This window comes from Chanodichthys erythropterus, chromosome 4 (genome assembly GCF_024489055.1).
Source record: "Chanodichthys erythropterus isolate Z2021 chromosome 4, ASM2448905v1, whole genome shotgun sequence".
NCBI lineage: Eukaryota > Metazoa > Chordata > Actinopteri > Cypriniformes > Xenocyprididae > Chanodichthys > Chanodichthys erythropterus.
Window position 1 is genome coordinate 23,636,630 of NC_090224.1, and position 15,825 is coordinate 23,652,454.

Sequence of the window (15,825 nt, forward strand, 5' to 3'; positions counted from 1 at the left end):
ATTATCCACTTCTTCCAGTATTTTGACATCACGGAGGCTACAGCAATACCACTGATAATTCTCACTTTGGTTGCAAGTGTCAGAATGACCGAGTGGTCTAAGGCGCCAAACTCAAGGAGTTTCAACATTCTCAGATATTGAGGATTCTGGTCTCCAAATGGAGGCGTGGGTTCAAATCCCACTTCTGACAAAGCACTTTTAAGAATGATTGGACTGCAAAAAGAATTGGAAATCATCTATGTGAAGTCATTGTTATTCACTTCTTCCTGTATATTGACATCATGGAGGCTGCAGTGATAGTAGGGGTGGTGAAAAAAATCGATTATTGATTAATCGCGAGTATGTTATGGACGAGTATGAATCGATTATTAAATTTTCAAAAATCGATTTTTTATTTTTATTTATTTTTTATTTTTTGCATTATTTTATTTTGTAAAAAATGTTATACCGGGAGTTGAACGTCACGAACGCGCCCAGTTCCAGTTAGCAAGCGCGTGTAACGGCAGCCAGAGCAGGTGTGTAAAATGGAAGAACCAGGAAAGAGCAACCAACCGATCCACCCAGCCAGGGGCGGACTGGCCATCTGTGTGATCTGGAGAATCACAGAACGGCCGGTACTCCAGGACGGCCGGCGGGCCGGCCCACCACCCACCGCCACGCACACAGTCATCATCTGTTTTTTTCCCCCACTAATCTGTTTCACACTCCAGTACTGTAGGGGGCAGCAATGCACCTTTAAGTTGGATGCCAGCTGCACTGGCTGTGGCGGCCAAGTAAGCAGCAAAGACGTTAGATCAGTGGTCTCAAACTACCGGCCCGCAACTGATCTCAAAAATAAAACATAATCCGGCCCGCTAAATTATTCTTATTCTTATTCTCTAGTTGCTACCTGTCTGATATGCAAAGAAAAAGTCGCCGTTCTAAGGGGCATTCACATATCGCGTCCGCGCCGCATTCTCCTTTCCAATGCGCTTTCGCTCCAGTGGCGTCTGTCGTTGCTATGCAACCATGAGCCGCGCTCTCAATCGCTTCTATTATGAGCGCGCCTGCCTAAATTACAGTAAAAGCACTCGCCTTTAAGTCACAAGCGCCGATTTAAACCACCGAAACTTTTTCTTTACCTTGACATGTTTCGACTGCAACCTGCAGTCTTCCTCCACCTGAACACATTGTCTTTCTAAAAGAAAATTGTCCAATTTCTACAGTATGTTGGTTCTGATCTACTTCCTAAAGGAAATAAGCCTTTCATTTATTTGTTATTGTTTAGTTCAACTTGATGAGTCACAACACAATGTGATGTATTCATTTCTGTGTTCTACAGAACATAAGCTACATACAAATAATTCTGAAGTTATAACTACAAGACACAGAAAGTGCTTTGAGTTGTTGTTACTCAATGAAAGAGTTAAGTAATTCAGTAGCTGACTTTTTTTTTAATACTGCAATCACTTTGTAGTGTATTTTCGTTTACTGTTGTGAAATGGAAAATCAATAATCGCTAATCGAGAATCGTTAATAATCGAAAATCGACTGTAATCGAATCGGGACTTCAATAATCGTAATCGAATCGAATCGGGAAATCAGACAGATTAACCACCCCTAAGTGATAGTACTGATCATCAGGTGCTATGCAGCAAGTGTCAGAATGGCCGAGTGGTCTAAGGCGCCAGACTCAAGGTGTTATAACCTTCTCAGATGTTGAGGATTCTGGTCTCCAAATGGAGGCATGGGTTCAAATCCCACTTCTGACAAAGCACTTTTAAGAATGATTGGACTGCAAAAAGAATTGGAAATCATCTATGTGAAGTTATTGTTATTCACTTCTTCCTGTATTTTGACATCATGGAGGCTGCAGTGATAGTACTGATCATCAGGGGCTGTGATGGAAGTGTCAGAATGGCCGAGTGGTCTAAGGCGCCAGACTCAAGGTGTTATTACCTTCTCAGATGTTGAGGATTCTGGTCTCCAAATGGAGGCGTGGGTTCAAATCCCACTTCTGACAAAGCACTTTTAAGAATGATTGGACTGCAAAAAGAATTGGAAATCATCTAAGTGAAGTTATTATTATCCACTTCTTCCAGTATTTTGACATCACGGAGGCTACAGCAATACCACTGATAATTCTCACTTTGGTTGCAAGTGTCAGAATGACCGAGCGGTCTAAGGCGCCAAACTCAAGGAGTTTCAACATTCTCAGATATTGAGGATTCTGGTCTCCAAATGGAGGCGTGGGTTCAAATCCCACTTCTGACAAAACACTTTTAAGAATGATTGGACTGCAAAAAGAATTGGAAATCATCTATGTGAAGTTATTATTATCCACTTCTTCCTGTATTTTGACATCACGGAGGCTACAGCAATAGCACTGATAATTCTCACTTTGTTCGCAAGTGTCAGAATGGCCGAGCGGTCTAAGGCGCCAGACTCAAGGAGTTTCATCCTTCTCAGATATTGAGGATTCTGTTCTCCAAATGGAAGCGTGGGTTCAAATCCCACTTCTGACAAAGCACTTTTAAGAATGATTGGACTGCAAAAAGAATTGGAAATCATCTATGTGAAGTTATTGTTATTCACTTCTTCCTGTATTTTGACATCATGGAGGCTGCAGTGATAGTACTGATCATCAGGTGCTATGCAGCAAGTGTCAGAATGGCCGAGTGGTCTAAGGCGCCAGACTCAAGGTGTTATAACCTTCTCAGATGTTGAAGATTCTGGTCTCCAAATGGAGGTGTGGGTTCAAATCCCACTTCTGACAAAGCACTTTTAAGAATGATTGGACTGCAAAAAGAATTGGAAATCATCTATGTGAAGTTATTGTTATTCAACAAGTTATTGTTATTCACTTCTTCCTGTATTTTGACATCACAGAGGCTACCGCAATAGCACTGATAATTCTCACTGTGGTTGCAAGTGTCAGAATGGCCGAGGCATGTTATTCACAAATGGAGGCATGTTATTCACTTCTTCCTGTATTTTGACATCATGGAGGCTGCAGTGATAGTACTGATCATCAGGGGCTGTGATGGAAGTGTCAGAATGGCCGAGTGGTCTAAGGCGCCAGACTCAAGGTGTTATTACCTTCTCAGATGTTGAGGATTCTGGTCTCCAAATGGAGGCGTGGGTTCAAATCCCACTTCTGACAAAGCACTTTTAAGAATGATTGGACTGCAAAAAGAATTGGAAATCATCTATGTGAAGTTATTGTTATTCACTTCTTCCTGTATTTTGACATCATGGAGGCTGCAGTGATAGTACTGATCATCAGGGGCTGTGATGGAAGTGTCAGAATGGCCGAGTGGTCTAAGGCGCCAGACTCAAGGTGTTATTACCTTCTCAGATGTTGAGGATTCTGGTCTCCAAATGGAGGCGTGGGTTCAAATCCCACTTCTGACAAAGCACTTTTAAGAATGATTCGACTGCAAAAAGAAATGGAAATCATCTATGTGAAGTTATTATTATCCACTTCTTCCAGTATTTTGACATCACGGAGGCTACAGCAATACCACTGATAATTCTCACTTTGGTTGCAAGTGTCAGAATGGCCGAGCGGTCTAAGGCGCCAGACTCAAGGAGTTTCAACCTTCTCAGATATTGAGGATTCTGGTCTCCAAATGGAGGCGTGGGTTCAAATCCCACTTCTGACAAAGCACTTTTAAGAATGATTGGACTGCAAAAAGAATTGGAAATCATCTATGTGAAGTTAATATCCACTTCTTCCTGTATTTTGACATCACGGAGGCTACAGCAATAGCACTGATAATTCTCACTTTGTTCGCAAGTGTCAGAATGGCCGAGCGGTCTAAGGCGCCAGACTCAAGGAGTTTCATCCTTCTCAGATATTGAGGATTCTGGTCTCCAAATGGAGGCGTGGGTTCAAATCCCACTTCTGACAAAGCACTTTTAAGAATGATTGGACTGCAAAAAGAATTGGAAATCATCTATGTGAAGTTATTGTTATTCACTTCTTCCTGTATTTTGACATCACGGAGGCTACCGCAATAGCACTGATAATTCTCACTGTGGTTGCAAGTGTCAGAATGGCCGAGCGGTCTAAGCCGCCAGACTCAAGGAATTTCAACCTTCTCAGATGTTGAGGATTGACTCAAGGAATTTCAACCTTCTCAGATGTTGAGGATTCTAGTCTCCAAATGGAGGCATGTGTTCAAATCCCACTTCTGATAAAGCACTTTTAAGAATGATTAGACTGCAAAAAGAATTGGAAATCATCTATGTGAAGTTATTGTTATTCACTTCTTCCTGTATTTTGACATCATGGAGGCTGCAGTGATAGCACTGATCATCAGGTACTGTAACTCAAGTGTCAGAATGGCCGAGTGATCTAAGGCGTCAGACTCAAGGTGTTATAACCTTCTCAGATGTTGAGGATTCTGGTCTCCAAATGGAGGCATGGGTTCAAATCCCACTTCTGACAAAGCACTTTTAAGAATGATTGGACTGCAAAAAGAATTGGAAATCATCTATGTGAAGTTATTGTTATTCACTTCTTCCTGTATTTTGACATCATGGAGGCTGCAGTGATAGTACTGATCATCAGGGGCAGTGGTGGAAGTGTCAGAATGGCCGAGTGGTCTAAGGTGCCAGACTCAAAGTGTTATTACCTTCTCAGATGTTGAGGATTCTGGTCTCCAAATGGAGGCGTGGGTTCAAATCCCACTTCTGTCAAAGCACTTTTAAGAATGATTGGACTGCAAAAAGAAATGGAAATCATCTATGTGAAGTTATTATTATCCACTTCTTCCAGTATTTTGACATCACGGAGGCTACAGCAATACCACTGATAATTCTCACTTTGGTTGCAAGTGTCAGAATGGCCGAGCGGTCTAAGGCGCCAGACTCAAGGAGTTTCAACCTTCTCAGATATTGAGGATTCTGGTCTCCAAATGGAGGCGTGGGTTCAAATCCCACTTCTGACAAAGCACTTTTAAGAATGATTGGACTGCAAAAAGAATTGGAAATCATCTATGTGAAGTTAATATCCACTTCTTCCTGTATTTTGACATCACGGATGCTACAGCAATACCACTGATAAATCTCACTTTGGTTGAAAGTGTCAGAATGGCCGAGCGGTCTAAGGCGCCAGACTCAAGGAGTTTCAACCTTCTCAGATATTGAAGATTCTGGTCTCCAAATGGAGGCGTGGGTTCAAATCCCACTTCTGACAAAGCACTTTTAAGAATGATTGGACTGCAAAAAGAATTGGAAATCATCTATGTGAAGTCATTGTTATTCACTTCTTCCTGTATATTGACATCATGGAGGCTGCAGTGATAGTAGGGGTGGTGAAAAAAATCGATTATTGATTAATCGCGAGTATGTTATGGACGAGTATGAATCGATTATTAAATTTTCAAAAATCGATTTTTTATTTATTTATTTTTTTTTTTTTTTGCATTATTTTATTTTGTAAAAAATGTTATACCGGGAGTTGAACGTCACGAACGCGCCCAGTTCCAGTTAGCAAGCGCGTGTAACGGCAGCCAGAGCAGGTGTGTAAAATGGAAGAACCAGGAACGAGCAACCAACCGATCCACCCAGCCAGGGGCGGACTGGCCATCTGTGTGATCTGGAGAATCACAGAACGGCCGGTACTCCAGGACGGCCGGCGGGCCGGCCCACCACCCACCGCCACGCACGCAGTCATCATCTGTTTTTTTCCCCCACTAATCTGTTTCACACTCCAGTACTGTAGGGGGCAGCAATGCACCTTTAAGTTGGATGCCAGCTGCACTGGCTGTGGCCGCCAAGTAAGCAGCAAAGACGTTAGATCAGTGGTCTCAAACTACCGGCCCGCAACTGATCTCAAAAATAAAACATAATCCGGCCCGCTAAATTATTCTTATTCTTATTCTCTAGTTGCTACCTGTCTGATATGCAAAGAAAAAGTCGCCGTTCTAAGGGGCATTCACATATCGCGTCCGCGCCGCATTCTCCTTTCCAATACGCTTTCGCTCCAGTGGCGTCTGTCGTTGCTATGCAACCATGAGCCGCGCTCTCAATCGCTTCTATTATGAGCGCGCCTGCCTAAATTACAGTAAAAGCACTCGCCTTTAAGTCACAAGCGCCGATTTAAACCACCGAAACTTTTTCTTTACCTTGACATGTTTCGACTGCAACCTGCAGTCTTCCTCCACCTGAACACATTGTCTTTCTAAAAGAAAATTGTCCAATTTCTACAGTATGTTGGTTCTGATCTACTTCCTAAAGGAAATAAGCCTTTCATTTATTTGTTATTGTTTAGTTCAACTTGATGAGTCACAACACAATGTGATGTATTCATTTCTGTGTTCTACAGAACATAAGCTACATACAAATAATTCTGAAGTTATAACTACAAGACACAGAAAGTGCTTTGAGTTGTTGTTACTCAATGAAAGAGTTAAGTAATTCAGTAGCTGACTTTTTTTTTTAATACTGCAATCACTTTGTAGTGTATTTTCGTTTACTGTTGTGAAATGGAAAATCAATAATCGCTAATCGAGAATCGTTAATAATCGAAAATCGACTGTAATCGAATCGGGACTTCAATAATCGTAATCGAATCGAATCGGGAAATCAGACAGATTAACCACCCCTAAGTGATAGTACTGATCATCAGGTGCTATGCAGCAAGTGTCAGAATGGCCGAGTGGTCTAAGGCGCCAGACTCAAGGTGTTATAACCTTCTCAGATGTTGAGGATTCTGGTCTCCAAATGGAGGCATGGGTTCAAATCCCACTTCTGACAAAGCACTTTTAAGAATGATTGGACTGCAAAAAGAATTGGAAATCATCTATGTGAAGTTATTGTTATTCACTTCTTCCTGTATTTTGACATCATGGAGGCTGCAGTGATAGTACTGATCATCAGGGGCTGTGATGGAAGTGTCAGAATGGCCGAGTGGTCTAAGGCGCCAGACTCAAGGTGTTATTACCTTCTCAGATGTTGAGGATTCTGGTCTCCAAATGGAGGCGTGGGTTCAAATCCCACTTCTGACAAAGCACTTTTAAGAATGATTGGACTGCAAAAAGAATTGGAAATCATCTATGTGAAGTTATTATTATCCACTTCTTCCAGTATTTTGACATCACGGAGGCTACAGCAATACCACTGATAATTCTCACTTTGGTTGCAAGTGTCAGAATGACCGAGCGGTCTAAGGCGCCAAACTCAAGGAGTTTCAACATTCTCAGATATTGAGGATTCTGGTCTCCAAATGGAGGCGTGGGTTCAAATCCCACTTCTGACAAAGCACTTTTAAGAATGATTGGACTGCAAAAAGAATTGGAAATCATCTATGTGAAGTTAATATCCACTTCTTCCTGTATTTTGACATCACGGAGGCTACAGCAATAGCACTGATAATTCTCACTTTGTTCGCAAGTGTCAGAATGGCCGAGCGGTCTAAGGCGCCAGACTCAAGGAGTTTCATCCTTCTCAGATATTGAGGATTCTGTTCTCCAAATGGAGGCGTGGGTTCAAATCCCACTTCTGACAAAGCACTTTTAAGAATGATTGGACTGCAAAAAGAATTGGAAATCATCTATGTGAAGTTATTGTTATTCACTTCTTCCTGTATATTGACATCATGGAGGCTGCAGTGATAGTACTGATCATCAGGTGCTATGCAGCAAGTGTCAGAATGGCCGAGTGGTCTAAGGCGCCAGACTCAAGGTGTTATAACCTTCTCAGATGTTGAAGATTCTGGTCTCCAAATGGAGGTGTGGGTTCAAATCCCACTTCTGACAAAGCACTTTTAAGAATGATTGGACTGCAAAAAGAATTGGAAATCATCTATGTGAAGTTATTGTTATTCAACAAGTTATTGTTATTCACTTCTTCCTGTATTTTGACATCACGGAGGCTACCGCAATAGCACTGATAATTCTCACTGTGGTTGCAAGTGTCAGAATGGCCGAGGCATGTTATTCACTTCTTCCTGTATTTTGACATCATGGAGGCTGCAGTGATAGTACTGATCATCAGGGGCTGTGATGGAAGTGTCAGAATGGCCGAGTGGTCTAAGGCGCCAGACTCAAGGTGTTATTACCTTCTCAGATGTTGAGGATTCTGGTCTCCAAATGGAGGCGTGGGTTCAAATCCCACTTCTGACAAAGCACTTTTAAGAATGATTGGACTGCAAAAAGAATTGGAAATCATCTATGTGAAGTTATTATTATCCACTTCTTCCAGTATTTTGACATCACGGAGGCTACAGCAATACCACTGATAATTCTCACTTTGGTTGCAAGTGTCAGAATGACCGAGCGGTCTAAGGCGCCAAACTCAAGGAGTTTCAACCTTCTCAGATATTGAGGATTCTGGTCTCCAAATGGAGGCGTGGGTTCAAATCCCACTTCTGACAAAGCACTTTTAAGAATGATTGGACTGCAAAAAGAATTGGAAATCATCTATGTGAAGTTAATATCCACTTCTTCCTGTATTTTGACATCACGGAGGCTACAGCAATAGCACTGATAATTCTCACTTTGTTCGCAAGTGTCAGAATGGCCGAGCGGTCTAAGGCGCCAGACTCAAGGAGTTTCATCCTTCTCAGATATTGAGGATTCTGGTCTCCAAATGGAGGCGTGGGTTCAAATCCCACTTCTGACAAAGCACTTTTAAGAATGATTGGACTGCAAAAAGAATTGGAAATCATCTATGTGAAGTTATTGTTATTCACTTCTTCCTGTATATTGACATCATGGAGGCTGCAGTGATAGTACTGATCATCAGGTGCTATGCAGCAAGTGTCAGAATGGCCGAGTGGTCTAAGGCGCCAGACTCAAGGTGTTATAACCTTCTCAGATGTTGAAGATTCTGGTCTCCAAATGGAGGTGTGGGTTCAAATCCCACTTCTGACAAAGCACTTTTAAGAATGATTGGACTGCAAAAAGAATTGGAAATCATCTATGTGAAGTTATTGTTATTCAACAAGTTATTGTTATTCACTTCTTCCTGTATTTTGACATCACGGAGGCTACCGCAATAGCACTGATAATTCTCACTGTGGTTGCAAGTGTCAGAATGGCCGAGGCATGTTATTCACAAATGGAGGCATGTTATTCACTTCTTCCTGTATTTTGACATCATGTAGGCTGCAGTGATAGTACTGATCATCAGGGGCTGTGATGGAAGTGTCAGAATGGCCGAGTGGTCTAAGGCGCCAGACTCAAGGTGTTATTACCTTCTCAGATGTTGAGGATTCTGGTCTCCAAATGGAGGCGTGGGTTCAAATCCCACTTCTGACAAAGCACTTTTAAGAATGATTGGACTGCAAAAAGAATTGGAAATCATCTATGTGAAGTTATTATTATCCACTTCTTCCAGTATTTTGACATCACGGAGGCTACAGCAATACCACTGATAAATCTCACTTTGGTTTCAAGTGTCAGAATGGCCGAGCGGTCTAAGGCGCCAGACTCAAGGAGTTTCAACCTTCTCAGATATTGAAGATTCTGGTCTCCAAATGGAGGCGTGGGTTCAAATCCCACTTCTGACAAAGCACTTTTAAGAATGATTGGACTGCAAAAAGAATTGGAAATCATCTATGTGAAGTTATTGTTATTCACTTCTTCCTGTATATTGACATCATGGAGGCTGCAGTGATAGTACTGATCATCAGGTGCTATGCAGCAAGTGTCAGAATGGCCGAGTGGTCTAAGGCGCCAGACTCAAGGTGTTATAACCTTCTCAGATGTTGAGGATTCTGGTCTCCAAATTTAGGCATGGGTGCAAATCCCACTTCTGACAAAGCACTTTTAAGAATGATTGGACTGCAAAAAGAATTGGAAATCATCTATGTGAAGTTATTGTTATTCACTTCTTCCTGTATTTTGACATCATGGAGGCTGCAGTGATAGTACTGATCATCAGGGGCTGTGATGGAAGTGTCAGAATGGCCGAGTGGTCTAAGGCGCCAGACTCAAGGTGTTATTACCTTCTCAGATGTTGAGGATTCTGGTCTCCAAATGGAGGCGTGGGTTCAAATCCCACTTCTGACAAAGCACTTTTAAGAATGATTGGACTGCAAAAAGAATTGGAAATCATCTATGTGAAGTTATTATTATCCACTTCTTCCAGTATTTTGACATCACGGAGGCTACAGCAATACCACTGATAATTCTCACTTTGGTTGCAAGTGTCAGAATGGCCGAGTGGTCTAAGGCGCCAGACTCAAGGAGTTTCAACCTTCTCAGATGTTGAGGATTCTGGTCTCCAAATGGAGGCGTGGGTTCAAATCCCACTTCTGACAAAGCACTTTTAAGAATGATTGGACTGCAAAAAGAATTGGAAATCATCTATGTGAAGTTATTGTTATTCACTTCTTCCTGTATTTTGACATCACGGAGGCTACAGCAATAGCACTGATAATTCTCACTTTGGTTGCAAGTGTCAGAATGGCCGAGCGGTCTAAGGCGCCAGACTCAAGGAGTTTCAACCTTCTCAGATATTGAGGATTCTGGTCTCCAAATGGAGGCGTGGGTTCAAATCCCACTTCTGACAAAGCACTTTTAAGAATGATTGGACTGCAAAAAGAATTGGAAATCATCTATGTGAAGTTATTGTTATTCACTTCTTCCTGTATATTGACATCATGGAGGCTGCAGTGATAGTAGGGGTGGTGAAAAAAATCGATTATTGATTAATCGCGAGTATGTTATGGACGAGTATGAATCGATTATTAAATTTTCAAAAATCGATTTTTTATTTATTTATTTTTTTTTTTTTTTTGCATTATTTTATTTTGTAAAAAATGTTATACCGGGAGTTGAACGTCACGAACGCGCCCAGTTCCAGTTAGCAAGCGCGTGTAACGGCAGCCAGAGCAGGTGTGTAAAATGGAAGAACCAGGAAAGAGCAACCAACCGATCCACCCAGCCAGGGGCGGACTGGCCATCTGTGTGATCTGGAGAATCACAGAACGGCCGGTACTCCAGGACGGCCGGCGGGCCGGCCCACCACCCACCGCCACGCACGCAGTCATCATCTGTTTTTTTCCCCCACTAATCTGTTTCACACTCCAGTACTGTAGGGGGCAGCAATGCACCTTTAAGTTGGATGCCAGCTGCACTGGCTGTGGCGGCCAAGTAAGCAGCAAAGACGTTAGATCAGTGGTCTCAAACTACCGGCCCGCAACTGATCTCAAAAATAAAACATAATCCGGCCCGCTAAATTATTCTTATTCTTATTCTCTAGTTGCTACCTGTCTGATATGCAAAGAAAAAGTCGCCGTTCTAAGGGGCATTCACATATCGCGTCCGCGCCGCATTCTCCTTTCCAATGCGCTTTCGCTCCAGTGGCGTCTGTCGTTGCTATGCAACCATGAGCCGCGCTCTCAATCGCTTCTATTATGAGCGCGCCTGCCTAAATTACAGTAAAAGCACTCGCCTTTAAGTCACAAGCGCCGATTTAAACCACCGAAACTTTTTCTTTACCTTGACATGTTTCGACTGCAACCTGCAGTCTTCCTCCACCTGAACACATTGTCTTTCTAAAAGAAAATTGTCCAATTTCTACAGTATGTTGGTTCTGATCTACTTCCTAAAGGAAATAAGCCTTTCATTTATTTGTTATTGTTTAGTTCAACTTGATGAGTCACAACACAATGTGATGTATTCATTTCTGTGTTCTACAGAACATAAGCTACATACAAATAATTCTGAAGTTATAACTACAAGACACAGAAAGTGCTTTGAGTTGTTGTTACTCAATGAAAGAGTTAAGTAATTCAGTAGCTGACTTTTTTTTTAATACTGCAATCACTTTGTAGTGTATTTTCGTTTACTGTTGTGAAATGGAAAATCAATAATCGCTAATCGAGAATCGTTAATAATCGAAAATCGACTGTAATCGAATCGGGACTTCAATAATCGTAATCGAATCGAATCGGGAAATCAGACAGATTAACCACCCCTAAGTGATAGTACTGATCATCAGGTGCTATGCAGCAAGTGTCAGAATGGCCGAGTGGTCTAAGACGCCAGACTCAAGGTGTTATAACCTTCTCAGATGTTGAGGATTCTGGTCTCCAAATGGAGGCATGGGTTCAAATCCCACTTCTGACAAAGCACTTTTAAGAATGATTGGACTGCAAAAAGAATTGGAAATCATCTATGTGAAGTTATTGTTATTCACTTCTTCCTGTATTTTGACATCATGGAGGCTGCAGTGATAGTACTGATCATCAGGGGCTGTGATGGAAGTGTCAGAATGGCCGAGTGGTCTAAGGCGCCAGACTCAAGGTGTTATTACCTTCTCAGATGTTGAGGATTCTGGTCTCCAAATGGAGGCGTGGGTTCAAATCCCACTTCTGACAAAGCACTTTTAAGAATGATTGGACTGCAAAAAGAATTGGAAATCATCTATGTGAAGTTATTATTATCCACTTCTTCCAGTATTTTGACATCACGGAGGCTACAGCAATACCACTGATAATTCTCACTTTGGTTGCAAGTGTCAGAATGACCGAGCGGTCTAAGGCGCCAGACTCAAGGAGTTTCAACCTTCTCAGATATTGAGGATTCTGGTCTCCAAATGGAGGCGTGGGTTCAAATCCCACTTCTGACAAAACACTTTTAAGAATGATTGGACTGCAAAAAGAATTGGAAATCATCTATGTGAAGTTAATATCCACTTCTTCCTGTATTTTGACATCACGGAGGCTACAGCAATAGGACTGATAATTCTCACTTTGTTCGCAAGTGTCAGAATGGCCGAGCGGTCTAAGGCGCCAGACTCAAGGAGTTTCATCCTTCTCAGATATTGAGGATTCTGTTCTCCAAATGGAGGCGTGGGTTCAAATCCCACTTCTGACAAAGCACTTTTAAGAATGATTGGACTGCAAAAACAATTGGAAATCATCTATGTGAAGTTATTGTTATTCACTTCTTCCTGTATATTGACATCATGGAGGCTGCAGTGATAGTACTGATCATCGGGTGCTATGCAGCAAGTGTCAGAATGGCCGAGTGGTCTAAGGCGCCAGACTCAAGGTGTTATAACCTTCTCAGGTGTTATAACCTTCTCAGATGTTGAAGATTCTGGTCTCCAAATGGAGGTGTGGGTTCAAATCCCACTTCTGACAAAGCACTTTTAAGAATGATTGGACTGCAAAAAGAATTGGAAATCATCTATGTGAAGTTATTGTTATTCAACAAGTTATTGTTATTCACTTCTTCCTGTATTTTGACATCACGGAGGCTACCGCAATAGCACTGATAATTCTCACTGTGGTTGCAAGTGTCAGAATGGCCGAGGCATGTTATTCACTTCTTCCTGTATTTTGACATCATGGAGGCTGCAGTGATAGTACTGATCATCAGGGGCTGTGATGGAAGTGTCAGAATGGCCGAGTGGTCTAAGGCGCCAGACTCAAGGTGTTATTACCTTCTCAGATGTTGAGGATTCTGGTCTCCAAATGGAGGCGTGGGTTCAAATCCCACTTCTGACAAAGCACTTTTAAGAATGATTGGACTGCAAAAAGAATTGGAAATCATCTATGTGAAGTTATTGTTATTCACTTCTTCCTGTATTTTGACATCATGGAGGCTGCAGTGATAGTACTGATCATCAGGTGCTGTGACGCAAGTGTCAGAATGGCCGAGTGGTCTAAGGCGCCAGACTCAAGGAGTTTCAACCTTCTCAGATATTGAGGATTCTGGTCTCCAAATGGAGGCGTGGGTTCAAATCCCACTTCTGACAAAGCACTTTTAAGAATGATTGGACTGCAAAAAGAATTGGAAATCATCTATGTGAAGTTATTATTATCCACTTCTTCCAGTATTTTGACATCACGGAGGCTACAGCAATACCACTGATAAATCTCACTTTGGTTGCAAGTGTCAGAATGGCCGAGCGGTCTAAGGCGCCAGACTCAAGGAGTTTCAACCTTCTCAGATATTGAAGATTCTGGTCTCCAAATGGAGGCGTGGGTTCAAATCCCACTTCTGACAAAGCACTTTTAAGAATGATTGGACTGCAAAAAGAATTGGAAATCATCTATGTGAAGTTATTGTTATTCACTTCTTCCTGTATATTGACATCATGGAGGCTGCAGTGATAGTACTGATCATCAGGTGCTATGCAGCAAGTGTCAGAATGGCCGAGTGGTCTAAGGCGCCAGACTCAAGGTGTTATAACCTTCTCAGATGTTGAGGATTCTGGTCTCCAAATGGAGGCATGGGTTCAAATCCCACTTCTGACAAAGCACTTTTAAGAATGATTGGACTGCAAAAAGAATTGGAAATCATCTATGTGAAGTTATTGTTATTCACTTCTTCCTGTATTTTGACATCATGGAGGCTGCAGTGATAGTACTGATCATCAGGGGCTGTGATGGAAGTGTCAGAATGGCCGAGTGGTCTAAGGCGCCAAACTCAAGGTGTTATTACCTTCTCAGAAGTTGAGGATTCTGGTCTCCAAATGGAGGCGTGGGTTCAAATCCCACTTCTGACAAAGCACTTTTAAGAATGATTGGACTGCAAAAAGAATTGGAAATCATCTATGTGAAGTTATTATTATCCACTTCTTCCAGTATTTTGACATCACGGAGGCTACAGCAATACCACTGATAATTCTCACTTTGGTTGCAAGTGTCAGAATGACCGAGTGGTCTAAGGCGCCAAACTCAAGGAGTTTCAACATTCTCAGATATTGAGGATTCTGGTCTCCAAATGGAGGCGTGGGTTCAAATCCCACTTCTGACAAAGCACTTTTAAGAATGATTGGACTGCAAAAAGAATTGGAAATCATCTATGTGAAGTTAATATCCACTTCTTCCTGTATTTTGACATCACGGAGGCTACAGCAATACCACTGATAAATCTCACTTTGGTTGAAAGTGTCAGAATGGCCGAGCGGTCTAAGGCGCCAGACTCAAGGAGTTTCAACCTTCTCAGATATTGAAGATTCTGGTCTCCAAATGGAGGCGTGGGTTCAAATCCCACTTCTGACAAAGCACTTTTAAGAATGATTGGACTGCAAAAAGAATTGGAAATCATCTATGTGAAGTCATTGTTATTCACTTCTTCCTGTATATTGACATCATGGAGGCTGCAGTGATAGTAGGGGTGGTGAAAAAAATCGATTATTGATTAATCGCGAGTATGTTATGGACGAGTATGAATCGATTATTAAATTTTCAAAAATCGATTTTTTATTTATTTATTTTTTTTTTTTTTGCATTATTTTATTTTGTAAAAAATGTTATACCGGGAGTTGAACGTCACGAACGCGCCCAGTTCCAGTTAGCAAGCGCGTGTAACGGCAGCCAGAGCAGGTGTGTAAAATGGAAGAACCAGGAAAGAGCAACCAACCGATCCACCCAGCCAGGGGCGGACTGGCCATCTGTGTGATCTGGAGAATCACAGAACGGCCGGTACTCCAGGACGGCCGGCGGGCCGGCCCACCACCCACCGCCACGCACGCAGTCATCATCTGTTTTTTTCCCCCACTAATCTGTTTCACACTCCAGTACTGTAGGGGGCAGCAATGCACCTTTAAGTTGGATGCCAGCTGCACTGGCTGTGGCGGCCAAGTAAGCAGCAAAGACGTTAGATCAGTGGTCTCAAACTACCGGCCCGCAACTGATCTCAAAAATAAAACATAATCCGGCCCGCTAAATTATTCTTATTCTTATTCTCTAGTTGCTACCTGTCTGATATGCAAAGAAAAAGTCGCCGTTCTAAGGGGCATTCACATATCGCGTCCGCGCCGCATTCTCCTTTCCAATGCGCTTTCGCTCCAGTGGCGTCTGTCGTTGCTATGCAACCATGAGCCGCGCTCTCAATCGCTTCTATTATGAGCGCGCCTGCCTAAATTACAGTA

At 42.3% G+C, this 15,825-nt stretch overlaps 40 non-coding genes across 40 annotated transcripts; all 40 read left to right on the forward strand.

Moving 5' to 3' along the window:
* Positions 1-78: 78 nt before the first annotated feature.
* On the forward strand, positions 79-190 carry trnal-caa (transfer RNA leucine (anticodon CAA)). The gene is made up of 2 exons: positions 79-116; positions 145-190. It is a non-coding gene; the product is annotated as a tRNA-Leu (tRNA).
* A 1,449-nt stretch (positions 191-1,639) lies between these two features.
* On the forward strand, positions 1,640-1,751 carry trnal-caa (transfer RNA leucine (anticodon CAA)). Its single transcript has 2 exons — positions 1,640-1,677; positions 1,706-1,751. It is a non-coding gene; the product is annotated as a tRNA-Leu (tRNA).
* A 139-nt stretch (positions 1,752-1,890) lies between these two features.
* Positions 1,891-2,002, forward strand: trnal-caa (transfer RNA leucine (anticodon CAA)). The gene is made up of 2 exons: positions 1,891-1,928; positions 1,957-2,002. It is a non-coding gene; the product is annotated as a tRNA-Leu (tRNA).
* Positions 2,003-2,141: 139 nt separating this feature from the next.
* trnal-caa (transfer RNA leucine (anticodon CAA)) lies at positions 2,142-2,253 on the forward strand. Its single transcript has 2 exons — positions 2,142-2,179; positions 2,208-2,253. It is a non-coding gene; the product is annotated as a tRNA-Leu (tRNA).
* Positions 2,254-2,392: 139 nt separating this feature from the next.
* On the forward strand, positions 2,393-2,504 carry trnal-caa (transfer RNA leucine (anticodon CAA)). Its single transcript has 2 exons — positions 2,393-2,430; positions 2,466-2,504. It is a non-coding gene; the product is annotated as a tRNA-Leu (tRNA).
* Positions 2,505-2,643: 139 nt separating this feature from the next.
* On the forward strand, positions 2,644-2,755 carry trnal-caa (transfer RNA leucine (anticodon CAA)). Its single transcript has 2 exons — positions 2,644-2,681; positions 2,710-2,755. It is a non-coding gene; the product is annotated as a tRNA-Leu (tRNA).
* Positions 2,756-3,030: 275 nt separating this feature from the next.
* Positions 3,031-3,142, forward strand: trnal-caa (transfer RNA leucine (anticodon CAA)). The gene is made up of 2 exons: positions 3,031-3,068; positions 3,097-3,142. It is a non-coding gene; the product is annotated as a tRNA-Leu (tRNA).
* Positions 3,143-3,281: 139 nt separating this feature from the next.
* trnal-caa (transfer RNA leucine (anticodon CAA)) lies at positions 3,282-3,393 on the forward strand. The gene is made up of 2 exons: positions 3,282-3,319; positions 3,348-3,393. It is a non-coding gene; the product is annotated as a tRNA-Leu (tRNA).
* Positions 3,394-3,532: 139 nt separating this feature from the next.
* trnal-caa (transfer RNA leucine (anticodon CAA)) lies at positions 3,533-3,644 on the forward strand. Its single transcript has 2 exons — positions 3,533-3,570; positions 3,599-3,644. It is a non-coding gene; the product is annotated as a tRNA-Leu (tRNA).
* Positions 3,645-3,780: 136 nt separating this feature from the next.
* On the forward strand, positions 3,781-3,892 carry trnal-caa (transfer RNA leucine (anticodon CAA)). The gene is made up of 2 exons: positions 3,781-3,818; positions 3,847-3,892. It is a non-coding gene; the product is annotated as a tRNA-Leu (tRNA).
* Positions 3,893-4,320: 428 nt separating this feature from the next.
* Positions 4,321-4,432, forward strand: trnal-caa (transfer RNA leucine (anticodon CAA)). Its single transcript has 2 exons — positions 4,321-4,358; positions 4,387-4,432. It is a non-coding gene; the product is annotated as a tRNA-Leu (tRNA).
* Positions 4,433-4,571: 139 nt separating this feature from the next.
* trnal-caa (transfer RNA leucine (anticodon CAA)) lies at positions 4,572-4,683 on the forward strand. The gene is made up of 2 exons: positions 4,572-4,609; positions 4,638-4,683. It is a non-coding gene; the product is annotated as a tRNA-Leu (tRNA).
* A 139-nt stretch (positions 4,684-4,822) lies between these two features.
* Positions 4,823-4,934, forward strand: trnal-caa (transfer RNA leucine (anticodon CAA)). Its single transcript has 2 exons — positions 4,823-4,860; positions 4,889-4,934. It is a non-coding gene; the product is annotated as a tRNA-Leu (tRNA).
* A 136-nt stretch (positions 4,935-5,070) lies between these two features.
* On the forward strand, positions 5,071-5,182 carry trnal-caa (transfer RNA leucine (anticodon CAA)). The gene is made up of 2 exons: positions 5,071-5,108; positions 5,137-5,182. It is a non-coding gene; the product is annotated as a tRNA-Leu (tRNA).
* Positions 5,183-6,632: 1,450 nt separating this feature from the next.
* Positions 6,633-6,744, forward strand: trnal-caa (transfer RNA leucine (anticodon CAA)). The gene is made up of 2 exons: positions 6,633-6,670; positions 6,699-6,744. It is a non-coding gene; the product is annotated as a tRNA-Leu (tRNA).
* Positions 6,745-6,883: 139 nt separating this feature from the next.
* trnal-caa (transfer RNA leucine (anticodon CAA)) lies at positions 6,884-6,995 on the forward strand. Its single transcript has 2 exons — positions 6,884-6,921; positions 6,950-6,995. It is a non-coding gene; the product is annotated as a tRNA-Leu (tRNA).
* A 139-nt stretch (positions 6,996-7,134) lies between these two features.
* trnal-caa (transfer RNA leucine (anticodon CAA)) lies at positions 7,135-7,246 on the forward strand. The gene is made up of 2 exons: positions 7,135-7,172; positions 7,201-7,246. It is a non-coding gene; the product is annotated as a tRNA-Leu (tRNA).
* Positions 7,247-7,382: 136 nt separating this feature from the next.
* trnal-caa (transfer RNA leucine (anticodon CAA)) lies at positions 7,383-7,494 on the forward strand. The gene is made up of 2 exons: positions 7,383-7,420; positions 7,449-7,494. It is a non-coding gene; the product is annotated as a tRNA-Leu (tRNA).
* Positions 7,495-7,633: 139 nt separating this feature from the next.
* On the forward strand, positions 7,634-7,745 carry trnal-caa (transfer RNA leucine (anticodon CAA)). The gene is made up of 2 exons: positions 7,634-7,671; positions 7,700-7,745. It is a non-coding gene; the product is annotated as a tRNA-Leu (tRNA).
* Positions 7,746-7,999: 254 nt separating this feature from the next.
* trnal-caa (transfer RNA leucine (anticodon CAA)) lies at positions 8,000-8,111 on the forward strand. Its single transcript has 2 exons — positions 8,000-8,037; positions 8,066-8,111. It is a non-coding gene; the product is annotated as a tRNA-Leu (tRNA).
* Positions 8,112-8,250: 139 nt separating this feature from the next.
* Positions 8,251-8,362, forward strand: trnal-caa (transfer RNA leucine (anticodon CAA)). Its single transcript has 2 exons — positions 8,251-8,288; positions 8,317-8,362. It is a non-coding gene; the product is annotated as a tRNA-Leu (tRNA).
* Positions 8,363-8,498: 136 nt separating this feature from the next.
* Positions 8,499-8,610, forward strand: trnal-caa (transfer RNA leucine (anticodon CAA)). Its single transcript has 2 exons — positions 8,499-8,536; positions 8,565-8,610. It is a non-coding gene; the product is annotated as a tRNA-Leu (tRNA).
* A 139-nt stretch (positions 8,611-8,749) lies between these two features.
* On the forward strand, positions 8,750-8,861 carry trnal-caa (transfer RNA leucine (anticodon CAA)). The gene is made up of 2 exons: positions 8,750-8,787; positions 8,816-8,861. It is a non-coding gene; the product is annotated as a tRNA-Leu (tRNA).
* A 275-nt stretch (positions 8,862-9,136) lies between these two features.
* On the forward strand, positions 9,137-9,248 carry trnal-caa (transfer RNA leucine (anticodon CAA)). Its single transcript has 2 exons — positions 9,137-9,174; positions 9,203-9,248. It is a non-coding gene; the product is annotated as a tRNA-Leu (tRNA).
* Positions 9,249-9,387: 139 nt separating this feature from the next.
* Positions 9,388-9,499, forward strand: trnal-caa (transfer RNA leucine (anticodon CAA)). Its single transcript has 2 exons — positions 9,388-9,425; positions 9,454-9,499. It is a non-coding gene; the product is annotated as a tRNA-Leu (tRNA).
* Positions 9,500-9,889: 390 nt separating this feature from the next.
* On the forward strand, positions 9,890-10,001 carry trnal-caa (transfer RNA leucine (anticodon CAA)). The gene is made up of 2 exons: positions 9,890-9,927; positions 9,956-10,001. It is a non-coding gene; the product is annotated as a tRNA-Leu (tRNA).
* A 139-nt stretch (positions 10,002-10,140) lies between these two features.
* Positions 10,141-10,252, forward strand: trnal-caa (transfer RNA leucine (anticodon CAA)). The gene is made up of 2 exons: positions 10,141-10,178; positions 10,207-10,252. It is a non-coding gene; the product is annotated as a tRNA-Leu (tRNA).
* A 139-nt stretch (positions 10,253-10,391) lies between these two features.
* trnal-caa (transfer RNA leucine (anticodon CAA)) lies at positions 10,392-10,503 on the forward strand. Its single transcript has 2 exons — positions 10,392-10,429; positions 10,458-10,503. It is a non-coding gene; the product is annotated as a tRNA-Leu (tRNA).
* Positions 10,504-11,953: 1,450 nt separating this feature from the next.
* trnal-caa (transfer RNA leucine (anticodon CAA)) lies at positions 11,954-12,065 on the forward strand. Its single transcript has 2 exons — positions 11,954-11,991; positions 12,020-12,065. It is a non-coding gene; the product is annotated as a tRNA-Leu (tRNA).
* Positions 12,066-12,204: 139 nt separating this feature from the next.
* trnal-caa (transfer RNA leucine (anticodon CAA)) lies at positions 12,205-12,316 on the forward strand. The gene is made up of 2 exons: positions 12,205-12,242; positions 12,271-12,316. It is a non-coding gene; the product is annotated as a tRNA-Leu (tRNA).
* A 139-nt stretch (positions 12,317-12,455) lies between these two features.
* trnal-caa (transfer RNA leucine (anticodon CAA)) lies at positions 12,456-12,567 on the forward strand. Its single transcript has 2 exons — positions 12,456-12,493; positions 12,522-12,567. It is a non-coding gene; the product is annotated as a tRNA-Leu (tRNA).
* A 136-nt stretch (positions 12,568-12,703) lies between these two features.
* Positions 12,704-12,815, forward strand: trnal-caa (transfer RNA leucine (anticodon CAA)). The gene is made up of 2 exons: positions 12,704-12,741; positions 12,770-12,815. It is a non-coding gene; the product is annotated as a tRNA-Leu (tRNA).
* Positions 12,816-12,954: 139 nt separating this feature from the next.
* Positions 12,955-13,084, forward strand: trnal-caa (transfer RNA leucine (anticodon CAA)). Its single transcript has 2 exons — positions 12,955-12,992; positions 13,039-13,084. It is a non-coding gene; the product is annotated as a tRNA-Leu (tRNA).
* Positions 13,085-13,338: 254 nt separating this feature from the next.
* On the forward strand, positions 13,339-13,450 carry trnal-caa (transfer RNA leucine (anticodon CAA)). Its single transcript has 2 exons — positions 13,339-13,376; positions 13,405-13,450. It is a non-coding gene; the product is annotated as a tRNA-Leu (tRNA).
* Positions 13,451-13,589: 139 nt separating this feature from the next.
* trnal-caa (transfer RNA leucine (anticodon CAA)) lies at positions 13,590-13,701 on the forward strand. The gene is made up of 2 exons: positions 13,590-13,627; positions 13,656-13,701. It is a non-coding gene; the product is annotated as a tRNA-Leu (tRNA).
* A 139-nt stretch (positions 13,702-13,840) lies between these two features.
* trnal-caa (transfer RNA leucine (anticodon CAA)) lies at positions 13,841-13,952 on the forward strand. Its single transcript has 2 exons — positions 13,841-13,878; positions 13,907-13,952. It is a non-coding gene; the product is annotated as a tRNA-Leu (tRNA).
* A 139-nt stretch (positions 13,953-14,091) lies between these two features.
* trnal-caa (transfer RNA leucine (anticodon CAA)) lies at positions 14,092-14,203 on the forward strand. Its single transcript has 2 exons — positions 14,092-14,129; positions 14,158-14,203. It is a non-coding gene; the product is annotated as a tRNA-Leu (tRNA).
* Positions 14,204-14,342: 139 nt separating this feature from the next.
* Positions 14,343-14,454, forward strand: trnal-caa (transfer RNA leucine (anticodon CAA)). The gene is made up of 2 exons: positions 14,343-14,380; positions 14,409-14,454. It is a non-coding gene; the product is annotated as a tRNA-Leu (tRNA).
* Positions 14,455-14,593: 139 nt separating this feature from the next.
* On the forward strand, positions 14,594-14,705 carry trnal-caa (transfer RNA leucine (anticodon CAA)). Its single transcript has 2 exons — positions 14,594-14,631; positions 14,660-14,705. It is a non-coding gene; the product is annotated as a tRNA-Leu (tRNA).
* Positions 14,706-14,841: 136 nt separating this feature from the next.
* trnal-caa (transfer RNA leucine (anticodon CAA)) lies at positions 14,842-14,953 on the forward strand. The gene is made up of 2 exons: positions 14,842-14,879; positions 14,908-14,953. It is a non-coding gene; the product is annotated as a tRNA-Leu (tRNA).
* Positions 14,954-15,825: the final 872 nt, after the last annotated feature.